Source organism: Anas acuta, chromosome 7 (assembly GCF_963932015.1).
Source record: "Anas acuta chromosome 7, bAnaAcu1.1, whole genome shotgun sequence".
NCBI lineage: Eukaryota > Metazoa > Chordata > Aves > Anseriformes > Anatidae > Anas > Anas acuta.
This window is the reverse complement of record NC_088985.1, coordinates 11,645,624-11,660,028: the sequence shown is the minus strand read 5'-3', so window position 1 is coordinate 11,660,028 and position 14,405 is coordinate 11,645,624. Positions and strand designations below refer to the sequence as shown.

The 14,405-nt window shown below is 33.3% G+C and overlaps 1 long non-coding RNA gene across 5 annotated transcripts in view; it reads left to right on the top strand.

Annotated features, from left to right (window-relative positions):
- Nucleotides 1-14,405, top strand: part of LOC137859226 (uncharacterized) — a 159,297-nt gene that overhangs the window by 103,353 nt on the left and 41,539 nt on the right. The window lies entirely within an intron of this gene.

The following is a 14,405-nucleotide window of genomic DNA, read 5'->3' as shown; positions in this document are numbered from 1 at the left end:
TAGTGTGGAGCCTACACAGGAATGAAAATCTTCATCAAAAATCAGTTGACCTATAGAATATTTTTACGTGATTATTGCAGGCACTTATAAGATGAAATCAGAGTGGTTTATAGTGGGGAGAGCTCACTGGAATTTGTATATATTGGAATTGGAGTGTGTCACCATTCCTATTAAATAATGACCTCTCTGTAAGAGACTATCTCGAATTATACTGAAATATATGGAACACATTCCTCCTCCTCCTTCTTTACCCATCACCTTTATCTTCATTAAAATATGGATTAAGATTCTTATCCTCCTTCTTTATCTCTGTTAAACCACTGTCACTGAAGACAAATTTTGTCGCACTAGCTGCTTTTTACAATGTTATTGTGCTTTTCTTGTATAGAGGAGTACATGAAATTTTCAGCTTCCAGCTTTTCATCCAGATAGCTCTTTGTAAAATGCTATGAGATCTTTCTGCAGAAAAGTTCAGATATTTCTATTCTGCATGCAGACCTCTATCAGTGACTTTTCCGTATGGGTGTGATACGATGTATTCACCCCACACAACACAGTATAAAGCCAAAAGCTGGAAAGCAAGAAAACAAAGTTGTCTAAGCAAAGTTAGCAATAGAACTCTATACAGTTGGATCTCAAAAATAGCTCTAAAAGAAAATCAAGTCCTCCTCAATCATTTTCCCTACATCCTCTGTCCCTGATTTTTATTTTGGGGTAGAGCTGAGAGGGGACCAGGGAGGAACTGAGGGTAAAAACAGGTGTTTTTCAAAATATCTTTTTCTTCCATGGCCAACATAAAAAATAGTATGTATTTAGGTAACTAAAACAGTGAGCATTTATCATCTTACCTGCTGCCTTACTTCCCTTATGAGCACAGAGGGACCATCCAGCTGGAAGTTACAAAATGGCTGGGGAGTGCTGACTCAGCTGGGTCTCAGTTGGCCTTTCTTAAAGTCTGCCAGTAAGGTGTGGATATCAAGGATCAAATTTTTATTTCAGCTTTGACTGAGATAATGCAACAATTGATGGTTTTCAGGTGTTCTGGTGATCCAAACAACTCAGTATCTCTGTTTTCCCCCTTCCTTCATCACTTGTCTTGTGAATTTTTCTTCACATAGCCAGGAAGGCTATTCTGAGAGACATATTGCAGCCATTTAGATATTAGTCTTCCACTTCCAATCTTCTCAAAGTAAAATAGATTTCTTTTTAAATGAAATGAGTAAGAATTTTTTGTAAGTAGATGAGTTTAAATGTCTGAAGGAATGAGGCTTGCAAATGCCTCTGTCTTGTGCCAGTGCAGGTGTGCTTGTGCACATAAGTGAATACAGACAAATATTATTGGATATTGCAGTCTGAAAAGCAACTGAACTCAAGAAGTGGTTAAAACTTTTTTACTTCAACCTTACACGACCGTTTGAAGGATACTTTCAGCATCTGAAATGTTGTGTGTACTGCTCATAACCTGAATGTTGAGTGTTTGCCATGTACTTGAGTGGTGAGTTAGCAGTAGTTCCAGGTGATGACTCACCCTGGCTGCTTTTCTCTCTTTTCCAAGTATTAAAAGTGTAGCTTCAGAAAAGCTATCACGTGTCCACTGAATAAATCTAAGTTTTAGTATTATGTCATAAAAGGGTTAACTCCTCATGCTGAGTGCAGTGAAAATAATCAGCTATTTTATCAAGACCTACCATTCCTGTAGATTTGACAAAGCATTACAAAAACAGAACCAAAAGTTAAGAATTAAATTGGGCTATTAAGCATCTGCTAAACCTTTATATGCCATAAATGTAATCATTTCATTAAAAGCAATGGAATTCAACACTGAAAAAATCTAAACCAAGATTTTTCTTTTTCACTTTTTCTACCTGTACAGTGTAACAGTTATTTTTTCCTCTGACTTCTGATTCTTTTCCAATAAATTACAAATTCAAAAAATAGTATGACATTCATAGTTATCTTTTTCTGTGTGTTTTCTTATCAAATAAGGCATTTCTTCTCATGCTATATGTCAAACATACTTCATATTGTGTGTCTCAAAAAGCAGATTTGACATGCCTCTTGACTGGTGAAAGATGAATGGCAAACTCACTGATCCATCTGTTTAAAATGCTTTTGGAACTGCTGCAGAAAAAAAAACATATTATTTTATAATTGTTTAGATAGTGATAGCATTTTTAACTCTTCTTGTTTGTTTTTGCCATAAAGATATTTGCCAATTCAGAAAGGAAAACATACTGGACCCTAATTCAGCAAAGACAAATTTTTACATTGAATAAACAATTATATTTTTTCTTTTTATTTTCCATCATAAATTAAGTGCCCTGAAAAGTTCAAGAACAGTTTTCATACCTTCAGAAGCATAAAAACCTAAGTCTGTCTGGTTAAGTCATCAGAATTAGGATTAAACCCACAAAAACTAATATAGATCCAGCAGCAGCATACGGCAGTATGTAACTAATACAAGAGAGCTTGAAGCTGGGCTTACTGGTAGTAGCCACTCTGTTCAAATTATTTCACAGGCCGGATAAAATTGCTGAAAATCATATGAGCCTATGGCATAATGAATATTTTACTGAGCCAAATATTCATAATGTAAAAACAAGTTATTCTAGCTCTCATAGCATGTGTGCAAAGTAGACATAATGCAACCAAACCCGTCTTTGAATAAATGCAATGGAATGATTAAAAGCACAGTAATCAGTGGTTATTTAACTGTCATTAATTTTCCTCTTTCCATCGTTACATTCTTCTAAATGTGCCTTCAGATTATTCTTAGCAAAATGTATTTTTAATTTCTAAGTGTGCTTTCTTTAGCTTGCATCATAAACTATGGTCTGTGCGTATATGATTGCAGAAATTAATGTAACCTGTTCATACATATATCAGATTATATCTACCCCATTAGTTTCCTTAATTGCTAAGTAGTGGTTCCTGTATGTATCTCCTGTGCTGACCTCATCTATCAGTGGGACAACAGTAGAAAAGATTCTTCTGTCCTCAACAATATAAATTACTCTTTAGCATAGGTTATGTCTTCAAGCTGGTATAATGGCATTATTCACAAGAGGGAAGTTATTTGTGTTCAGGAGTGTTCTTAGAATTAGTATGCAACATCTCAAACCAGATCTATCAAGGTGAGAACACGGAATGTCTAGGGTCCAACAGCAGGATGAATGTGTAAATATTCTCAAAATTGACAGTTTTAAACGTTTATGGTTACAAAATTATTAACTATTTTTCAAGCTTCATTCATATCTTGTACCTAGAATCAAAGGTATAAAGTTAGTTCTGAAACAAATACATTTTTCAGGACTTTAAAATGCAACTTACAAATTTTTTTTTTTTTTTTTTTTTTTTCAAAATAAAAATTTGACTTTAAATCAAATATCTTAGCCCCAGTACAAAGTGAGCTACATGTGTTTCAGGATTTGCAAAAATATATGTGTCAGAAAGTGGAATTGCCATGTGAATTTTCTTCCAGTCTAGTTAAAGTCCTGTCAAATTAACCCTCGGCACAGAACGTTATTGCAGAAAGAGAGTAACCTGGTCACTTCCTGTTATTAAAGTGCATCTTTTTCTTCTGTACTTGCTATTTCTTAAGGTAATGGAGTGGGTTTTTTTTCCTGCATCTTAATTAAAATTTAATATTTTTGAGATATAGCTTCTAGTGTGCCAATTAGCAGTAAACTAACATTGCAAGCTCCATGTTTCTGCTCTGTCTTAGTAACTATGAGGTAAAATATACTCAGTGGACAAATAAGATTATTGTTTTGCAATCAATAACTACTTTTGCAATGATAATACTGTATTATTTTTTCAGTTTAATATTAGTTTAACTTTATGGTGTGTTTTAATTGCCTGTTTTAATTTGCAATGCATTAGTCCTAAAGACTAGATGATTAGTATTTTAAATATTTTTTAAAAGTTATGATATATGGAATTTGTTTAAGTTGGTTAAGGTCTGGTATTTTTTTCTCTTCCCTTCCTTCATTGTTTCCTTCTTTCCTTGTTTCTAATATTGTGTGGAAAGCATGGTTCTTTCCTTCCTTAAATACTGAATTTAAAAAGAAGGAAAATCAAACGAAAGATGATTCTAGAAGGAAAATATAGTTCCTGCAACTATTAGAAATATAAACTCTCCTATAAGTGCTTTAGAAAGTTCCAAAATATTAACTGCTGAATGAGTCTGTAGCAGAGCATGGGACTGCAGCTACAGCAATCACTCATCATTTAATGTCTGAATCACTTATTGCTGACTAAACAGAAACATCTATCAGAGAACTCAATCCTTTTCCCATTGTTATATATGATTCATGAATTCCAGGTATTATACAATTGCACCATTAATCTAAAAGGAAGTAACGTTTGTCAAAATGTGTTTAAACTAACATTTAAAATTCTTTTCAAAGTAATTGCATTTTTTTCAATATATTTACAATTACTCAGAAACATTCTCTCAGACAACAGCAGGATTTTTGTAATACAGCTGACATACAAGTTGTTGAAATGTTGTCTGCACTTCATTATATGTTTGCATTGCTGCTATAAAATACAAAATATACAATCTGCTACCAAAGATGAACAAAATTTATGACTGAAAGGTCTTAAGAAGTTAATGTGAAAACCAATTTGTTGTGTCTGTATTTACTCTTAGTTTATTCAGTACCTATCTCTTCAGAGTTTTAGACTGAAAATGTGCATCATATATGCAAGTGTTTTTTAGATTTTTGCAAATATATATAATTTTTAGATTTTTTCAAATATATAATAATATATATATATTATATATATATATTATATAATTATATTTATATTTATATATATATAGTTGCTGATGATACAGAAGGTGCTAAGTTCATGTGTGAAGTCTCCAACTATTTTGTTTGCTCATGGCATTAATGAAAGTGAGAGAAGACTTTGGCACTGATGTATGCATCATAGCTGATCCTGCTTTGAGCAGGAAGCAACCCTAGACTAACTTCTGAGGTCCCTTCCAGCCTGAATTTTCATCTGACCGTTTTGATCTGAAGTTAGGACTGAATGAGGGCCTGGAATGTTGTTTAAAATCCTTACGTGGCCTATGCAGTGTATTTTTTTTGTGTGTTTTAGAAGCTTTTGAGACCATCCGGAGAAACAATTTTGCATGTAGAAAGTAATTTATCTAGTTATTTGGAAGACAACTTTGGCCTTGTGGTTTGTTCATATTGTAATTGTGCAAAAGAGTAAAAATAGTAATTAAGAAGCCATTGAGATAAGGTTATTTTAACAAAAGGTGACTGAATCATTTATTTATAATTAAATATTCTGCAGTCTAATAAGGAATATTTAATTTCTCTCTGAGAAAGTATGAAAGTACATACTTCATGACTTTGTTTTAGTCCTTTCTTTTGGATGTGGGAGGTACTATTAATGAAAGATAGTAGTTGCAGGATTTGCTTTATATTAAATGTACATTTGATGGTAGAGATATCTTGTTCAACCAGATGTATTATTTTTATACCTCTGTGTAGTTACTTGAAAGCACACCATAGAAATTAGTACTGTTACTAAATGAAGTAAAATGCATCTCTAATATTATGTTATGGTGTTATGCTTCTGGGTTTAAAATGGTAAACACAACTTCCAGCTTTGCACATAACTATAATTGTAACCTTATGGAGAACCTCAGAAGTGGATCTGGAGGATTCTTTCCTTTTTAATTGGAAAGATCTCTTCATGAAGGCGCTAGACTGGAAGTCAGGACTTTTCTGTTAGTGCCACAGACTTTCTATGTGGCCCTGGACAAGATTTGATTCTCACTACTGCAGTGTTCCACATAAATTTGAAATTTTGCTTTACTCTTTCACATGGTTTAAGAGATACAAGGATGTCATACTGTTAGGTAACTGTAAAGTGGTATCTGGATACAGACCATATGTGAAAGTTGAGTTTTTTTATGGAAATTATTTAACTCAGTCATTCCTCAGGAAGTTTCTCTCAAAAGGAATCCAACTACAGTAACAAAACATGTAAAATTTCATGTAATTATTTTTAACCAAATATTTCTCATCTTAAACCTAAAAATATTTATGACTTGGTGGAATAATCAGAAACATTTTGTCTTAAATCTACCTGTTAAGCTCACGGTATGTCTAAAAGTAGGTTGGTTTAGAAATTAAAAATCAGTGAAAAACAGCTGTTATCTTGACACTCAGCTGAAACTTCTCAAGTAATGCTTGTGTTGTAATATAAAGATGTAATACTTTTGCCTATAAATAAAACTTGTAGTATTGTTTGTATCATTATTATTTGTATTACAAGTATTGTTGTTGCAAGGTCTCTCAGTGGCTCAGGTTGGAGAAAGTTATTTAAAGAAGTCTCTGACTCAGTGGTGCTATTCAATATGTTATCTTACATTCTGATTTATAGATTTATAAACTTATCTACTTTTTGTTGGCTTTTCAGAGCTCTTTTACAGTGTTTCTCTATTTGTTGGTCTGGCAAAGTCTTGTAAGTGAGACTTGGAGACACCAAAATGTTGCTTAGCAATTCACTGAAGCCAATAGAATGTTTTTTCTATTGCTCTCCTGCTGTGCTTGAAATTCACCCATTTATGTTTAAGTATGACAATATGAAACAAGTAGAAATAACCGCTATTTCTTTTATCATGTCTCTGGGACAAATTCATCAGCTTTTCATCAAGCAAGACTTGTATTGTCCTCAACAGGATTTCTGTGTGATGAAAGACTGCTACGTTTAGTGCTTTGAGCTTTTACATCTTACACGCTCTGTGCCTGAGTATTGACAAATGCACTTTTCTAGCAACTTATTTATTTTCTTATTGGAAGCAGAAGCTTGGTTTTACTCCCCTTTCTTGATTCTTGTTGATGTCAGGCAAATTTACATGGATGATTGCTCCCTTAGAATACTTATCTATCTTCATAACTGTGAGATACTACAATCAGTGCAAACCAAAAGAAAAGAGATCACCCAAATTCAATTTATTCAAAGGGTATATTAACCTTCAAAATCTGATTTATTCTTTATTTATATATCCATGTACTCCCACGTATTTGTAATGTTTTTTATATCAATTCTGCCCATGAAGCAGGTGACTTTGCATTAGTTGTGGTGTCTCGTTTTACTGGGTATCTGAACCCTGTTGCTGCTATATAAAGCCTACTATATTTCTGTTTTCATAGTGAAAAGTGCAATGAAAGCATAAAAGTCACTATATTCAAATATGTTAAATGTCTAAAATATTTTTGTGAATGACATCTCATGAGAGATTAGGAACCATTTACATTATATGAGATTTTTGTTATTATTATTTGCTTAATTCCTTCTTTGCTTGTGATTTCCCTCCTTGTGCGCACAAAGTATCACTTAAACTGCAGCATTCAGTTACAGATGTCTGGTCTGATCAGGGTTGTACTCACAGTGTAGTGTCCTCATAGGGTCCACTGCATGTTCCCATTTTGTGCATGCAGTACAGGGTCACCGAGCAACATTGTGCAGAAATTGCTCATCATGATCATCACCATTCCAATAGGGATTCTCATTATTACTCCCTCTTTCCTCCCCAGGGGCACACTATGGTGCTTTCTATCATTCCTCTGAGTCAGCTGTCACCTATTTATCATTCCTATTTATGTAATTTCAAATAGGTCTGTACATATCACTGATACACATTCCCATGGTTTACAAATGCTCTTCAGAACCTTTCTCAGACCAATCAGTCTGATCACTGTGCATCATCATACCAAGCACTCTTTATTGTTGCTAGCTGAGCTTAAAACGTTCAGATTAGATGTGTTCCTTCATGTTGTTGAGGTTACTTTCTACTTATCTCTTTTTGAAGGTTAAGTAGGTATACAAACGAAAAGAAATGCAGTTAAATAAATAGAATGCCTTTCAGATTTTATTTCTTTTTTTTTTTTTTTTAATTTAAGAAATTTACAGAAGTCTTAATAGTGAGGGTCTGAAAGGAATTTTAACTATCCAGCTCCCATCTAAGACTGAAAATCTCTCATCTTTAACCATTATAATAATTCTTCAATCACATGTTCCTCCCCAACTTCCTGGAGGCAAACAGCACACCAAACAAAAACAGTGCAGCTTCAAATTTAATGAAATGCCTTATTACAAGCAGACTCAGTCAGCAATTAAGCTTTTAAAACCTGCTTTGGCATCCTCATCATAAGTAGTTTTGCAAATCTGCAATACTACATTGACTAGTAACTAGAGCCAGTTGAAGAATATATATGTACATATATATACGGTGACAAATCTGATCTTCTGGGGGTTCACTTCCTTCATATTAAAGTGGAAAAAAAAAAAAAACATTCTGAATGCTTGCATGTATGTAAATTTTAAGTAAGTGAGAAAGGTAGATTTTCAACTTGTATCTTTTTTATATATCAAATGAAGAAAAGAGCGCACCATGAACCAGTGAAATTTTTATTGCTTTATGCATCTTTTCTATTTGGCTGAAAAAACATTATTCAATTAAAAAAAAAAACTTTAGTTGAAATCACTTTGGCCAGCAGTTGAAGGTAATCCCTTTACCATCTATTTACCATCTATTTTAATCAGTAGAATCAGTAGTTTTTAGTAGCCTTTATACAATATGTGAAGAAAAAGGTTGTCTTCTAAAAAAAGAGCCCAAGTATAATGGTAGACTAAATTCAAAATGGAGATTTGTAAGAACAAAAGTAGTAGGTGTCCTGTCCCTAGTAAAACTATGAATTTAACCTTTTTAAAAATGCACAGAGAAATGTTAGACCCTTATGAATGGCATTTACACAAGCCAGTGCACAAACCAAATATTTAGAGTTATGTGCTTTTTCCAAGGAATACGTATGCTCACCTGATTTGACTCAAAGCCCTAACTCTTGTCATGGAATTCGGAAGAAGAAAGTTTTTCCTTCAAAAAAAATTCTTTGAGAAGTTTTACCTAAACTTTTTTTTTTTTTTTACAAAACATTAGTAGCTAGAATATTTTTATGTGATATGAGGCTAAACACTCTGATTTGCTTAACGAGGCCTTTTGTTCCCTCACCTCTGAAGTGTCCAAATTTCCATGATATACAGTGGTCCAGGAAAGACATCTCCAAGAAACTATTGCAGTGAAGCAATAGTTTGTGCCTGAACTGTACACAACCCGTATGTTTGGATAGATCACTGGACCATAGAATTTCTGGCCCTAATTGCCACACCTTCTCCATCTCACAGAAGATACAATCGATGGATTATTAGAAAGAGAAAGGAGATGAAACTACCACTAGGTTACTGCATTTTGAGTGGTATCAAAGAAAAAGATCAGATTGTAAAATTGTCCTCATTTTAAACATATTTTCTATATTCTCATTCAGTTAAGGTTTAACATGTCTGATTATATCAATGCACTTTCTTAGAATTGTGCCAATTCATCACATACTATGATAAGCAATATACCTGTCACCACCTTTTTAGCAGAAGATAAAATTGGAAAGTGATCTGATTTTCAAAATTAATCTGAACTGTTACATGCTTTTATTTGAGCTGTTCACGTGAAAATCTTTGGTTGCTGTTTTAGCAAGGATACCCAAGGAATACATGTATACCATGTCAACTGGCCAATCTATTTCCATCTCTCTCTTCGCTCTGAAGATAAGGAGCCTGCAAAGTTTTTATTAATCTCCAAACAAAGAAAATCAGAGCTGCCAGTGTGAGTGGCAGGCAGGAGATCAATTTTTAAATGCATAGTCAAATCAAATATATGCTTTCCAGAAGAAGAAACAGAAACAGAATCTCAGACATCTTGTTTGGGTTAAATCTCTATCATTCATGTAATGTATATTAACTTGAAATGATGGATGCAATTTAAAGTATGTAAAGTTGTAATTTCTGACTGATTAGGAAGAAAAACTTTTAGAAGAAAGCTGAACTTCAGAAGCCTGCATCTCATTTATATTTAACAGGTCTATTGAATCCCTCTTTCTCAGCAGAATCATAGTGGTGCATCAGAAATTTTTAAGAGTTGCTTGTTGACTTGGTGGTAGGTAAAGAAAAATGTTTTCCTGTTACTGTCAAAATAAATGCTGGTATTTAAGGAAAGTTACCACTGTCATTTAATAGGATTCATTTTAAGCTTATAAAATTGCATAATTAATTATATTTTCCTTGAACTCCCCAGTCGGTTAGAAAGTTCCAATAACAGGTTATAAAATCCCTGCAAAAATGCTTTGGACTTTTTGAGAATGTATCTTCTGTTTATTTGTTTTTATGATTGCAGGAAACAGGTTTTGAATGAGGCTGTAGTTTGGATCAAGAACCTGTAACAATGCTTGTTGATCATTTAGCCATATCACAGATGATGAAAAAGATGATTTTTTTTTGTTGTTTGAGAGTTTCAGGGTAATCTATGTTCAAATATAGCCATAATTTGGAGTAATAATTAAATGTGCCATTACCAAGTCTGTATTTCAGACAAAATTTTGCATTTACTGGCAAACTAACACAAATGATTGGAAATCTCAGTTAGGGTACAGTAGCAGCTAAACTATGATTGATCATTTTTATGAGCCAAGGTAAATGGAAGATCAACTGCAAGAGCTACTGCATAATTAAGGTGCAGAGTGTTGTTATGGGAAAAAGATGTATTTTGAGGCTTTCAAAATATGATTTTAATGACTAGACTTGGGTTAAAGGTTAAATTTTTTCCTTAACATTTGTCAGCAAGCCTGTGAGTGTCATTAACATAGTAGAAAACACTAAAGATCACCATTCTGCTTTTCCTTCAGTAAATGTGGTGCAACCTGACTGGTGTTCTAATTTCCATAACTTCGGTTTCCTTGAATAGCTATCTACTCTCATATCACATCTAAGATGATAGTTTCTTTTAAAAGAAAATTATAAATGGGTGTTTTAGTTGAAGGTTGGGTGTTTTAAAAGGTAAAAGATCAAAATATAAACATGAGTGAAGCTAATTCATAAATTGTGTTTTGGAGTAACACCTTTATGTTCCTGCTGTGACTGTGCTGAAAAACAGTTACGGCATATCATGCCTTACTTTCCTTTTTAAAAAAAGTGTTTTTTTTTTTTTTTTTTTTTTTTAAACTAACATATAGAAAGTTATTTGCAGTTATTTTGGGTTGTCTTTTGTAGGAGTAAGCTTCCGTAGTGTAAAGTAAAATCTTTGAATTGCAGGGAGGGCAGAATGCATAGTGCATTTTGTATACTGAATCTCAATTATTTCATCCATATGTATAGTCCCATCTGCTTAAGCATACTGCAATCAAAGAACAGGGGTTCTTCCTTCTCTCCCCCATCTTCAAGATAATTTGAACAGAGAAGCATACGTAATCTTTTCTAGAGGAATGCAGTTCATTCATTCTTATAACACCTGGACAGGGTAATCAATGCTTAGCTGTAATTGCAACTGCCTTCTGGTGTGACTAATTTCATTGTTTATAGTGATATGTATATAGCAGTAGGGGTTACAGGCCTACAGGTTGCATCCCCATGTTGAATACATATGGAAATTATCCTATCTGAAATTTCCCTCCCTAAACAACTTTGTAAACCAAAATCTAAAGGCACTCTGGGAAGATAAATGAGAGGCTTTTTAGCAAAAATATTGAATAATGAGTTTACTTGATATCTGTTATACCCATATTATTCAAATCTGTTCACTGGGCTTCTTAGTGGAAGCAGGGTGGGTCATTCATTTTTTAAGCTCCTCTGTCAAGATAATTATTCATGAAATTTGCATAGGATTGTGTCAAGATGATGGTGATATAAGATTGTATTTATGGGAGTTTAGTACATTTAGATCTATTAGAATTTTGTGTGTGCATGCGCATAGAATTTCAGATGGGGTTTGAATAAATTAATAAATATTGCGAATAACACCAGATGAATGTGTTTTGCCATGGAAACCTGAGAATTCTTTTTAAATTAATGTAAGTAATATGAAATATTTTACCATTTTTATCCTGCAATTGCTAAGACATGTCCTTTATGGCATAATATTAAGAAGAAATTAGAGAAACAGAAAAAGATTCCTACATTCTTAAAGGTCAGATGGATCTGTAAACAAATGTTAAGCTGCTTATACATTCAAACACAGCTGTAGAACTTAGGCAATGGATGTAGTTATTGTACAAAAAGTACTGAGCAGCAGCAACATTCCAGGCTGATTTGACTATGATATGCTCTTCTAAGGAAATACAAACAGTAGATTCTTTGTGGGGGGAGGAAGTGTTGGTAATATGCTTTTTGTAAGAGAATATCTTTTTAGGAGAAAATACTTTCCTAAGCTGAGTTCTTAATTCACTAATCAGGTTAAAGCCCTGGACATCTGACAATTACCACCAGCATTAAATTGCATACTCCAGAATTTTCAACATTTGATATAATTGTGTTGCTATAAATTCTTTTCTGTTTTCCTAAGTAACAGCATTAAGACTACATCATTTTATAATCCCCTTTTACTGAAAAGGGCACTGAACTACAGTGATTTCCCCATCTCATATGTTAGAAAAAAATAACACGTAAATGTGTTAATTCCTCTCCATTTTTTCATGGATGTTGATGTTCTATATATCTAATGCTCATTTTTCTAGGGTACCAGCATCTTTTATTTTTTTGTCAGACTGGAAATATCAGAAGATTGGGTTTTATACAGAATTTGAATTATGTGGTTTCTATTTCTGAGTATACAGGAAACTGCAAATAGGTAGGTGAATAACAATGGCTTTTTTTCTTTCTTGAGAAAGTAGTTTGTTTTAAATAGGGGCTGTCATTTTGTATCAGTTTTTATTGTTTTAATATAGTTGGACCTTCAGAATTAAAGATGATTCTTGCTTTTCATAGTAAATATGAATACCTCATTTTTCTTCAATTTCCAGAAGGAAAAAAGCCTCTTTTATTTTCTTAGAGTCAAGATAACTGTTTTGAAAGATGAGGAAGGAGCATTTTGATTACTTTCAAAATGTTTCCAGTTGTGTTTTGTCACATTTTATCTATAGAGAGGACATGCTCCTGAATTTGTCTTCCTCTGAGCCTCAGGAAAAAAATAGCACTCATGTCCTTCTAGCTGTTTAGAAACGTGTGCACGTACCTTCAACTTTTTAGCAAAACTTGGAAGATGTACACATCTTTGTGGAAGTTTTTAATGGTGTTGTAGAAAAATATTAATTCTACAGAATTATGACATGAATGCAGCCCGAAGGTATGAAAATGAATTAAGAGACATTGTCAGGAGAGGGGAAAAAAAAAGCGTTCCATATGCTTTCTGGAAAAAAAAAATAAAAATAGTAGTGAGAGAAAATTCATGTTTTCTTATGAGAAATATAATCTAAAATTTCAAATAGAAACTAAAAGAAAATCACAGAGGAAGCCAAACTATATTCTAAACTATTGTTATTGAGAATTTTACTTAATTAGGAGGACTATAACTGAAAATCATAGTTATCCTTAGTCTGTTATTCTACCATGATTTTGCTGTCATTAGAAATAATACTTAAGATATTAAAAGAACTAAAGGTCATGAAAAGACAAAAGAAAAGCTGTTTTTCTGTATTCTTAAAGGGAGGATGTCTTAGATGCATAGTTGTTACTCTCATTTTCTGTCATACATGCAGAAATTAGAATAAAATGGAAACACTGGAGCATTTATTTGTAAAAGGCAATACATGGGGTTAGTATCACAACCTTAAGGTTAAAGACACAGACACACAAACACACATACAAACTTGATCATCCTCAGTCAACTTTAAAAATATATGGCATTTTAATTTCAGTCTGTCAGCTTGAAGATATTTGAAGATATCTTTAATATTAACTTTGCCAAACTTCAGTAAAACTTCTTGATAAAAGTCTTCGTGTTCACCTAAAGTGAAATTAGTATTCACATAAAGACTTCTCTAATTCCTCTTGCTCTTGTAACTGAAAGGTCATGCCTGGACAACGATGTGTTCTCAGAATAGCTAGGAGCATCATCACGCATCACCAGAATAACAAGTGTAAGTTACTGTTTTCTTAAAGACCCAATGAAAAGGTCCTACCATGCATTCAAATAGGAATTCTACCAGTAAACAGCAGAGATACCCTGACATGTTATGGTGAGCCAAATGACATACTTGCCAATATTTAGTCACTGAAAGAGTGGTTGTTTTTGTAGCCAGACAATAAGGACAGCCAGGTCAATTGTGACCGCCTGAAATTTCTCATTCTTTTCACATATAAATTCAATTTATAAGACTCTAAAGCTCAAGTTTCCTGCCTGAATCCCTTCTTAGTTCACATAGTCCCAAAGTCTTAAAAATGTTTACAGAGAGACCTGTCTGACAGTTAGCTGCTCTCCAGGCATTTAATACCTCCGACTCAGTCCAGATGAGTATGTATCTGAAGCAAAATCTCCTCAAATCACTAGTTTTGCC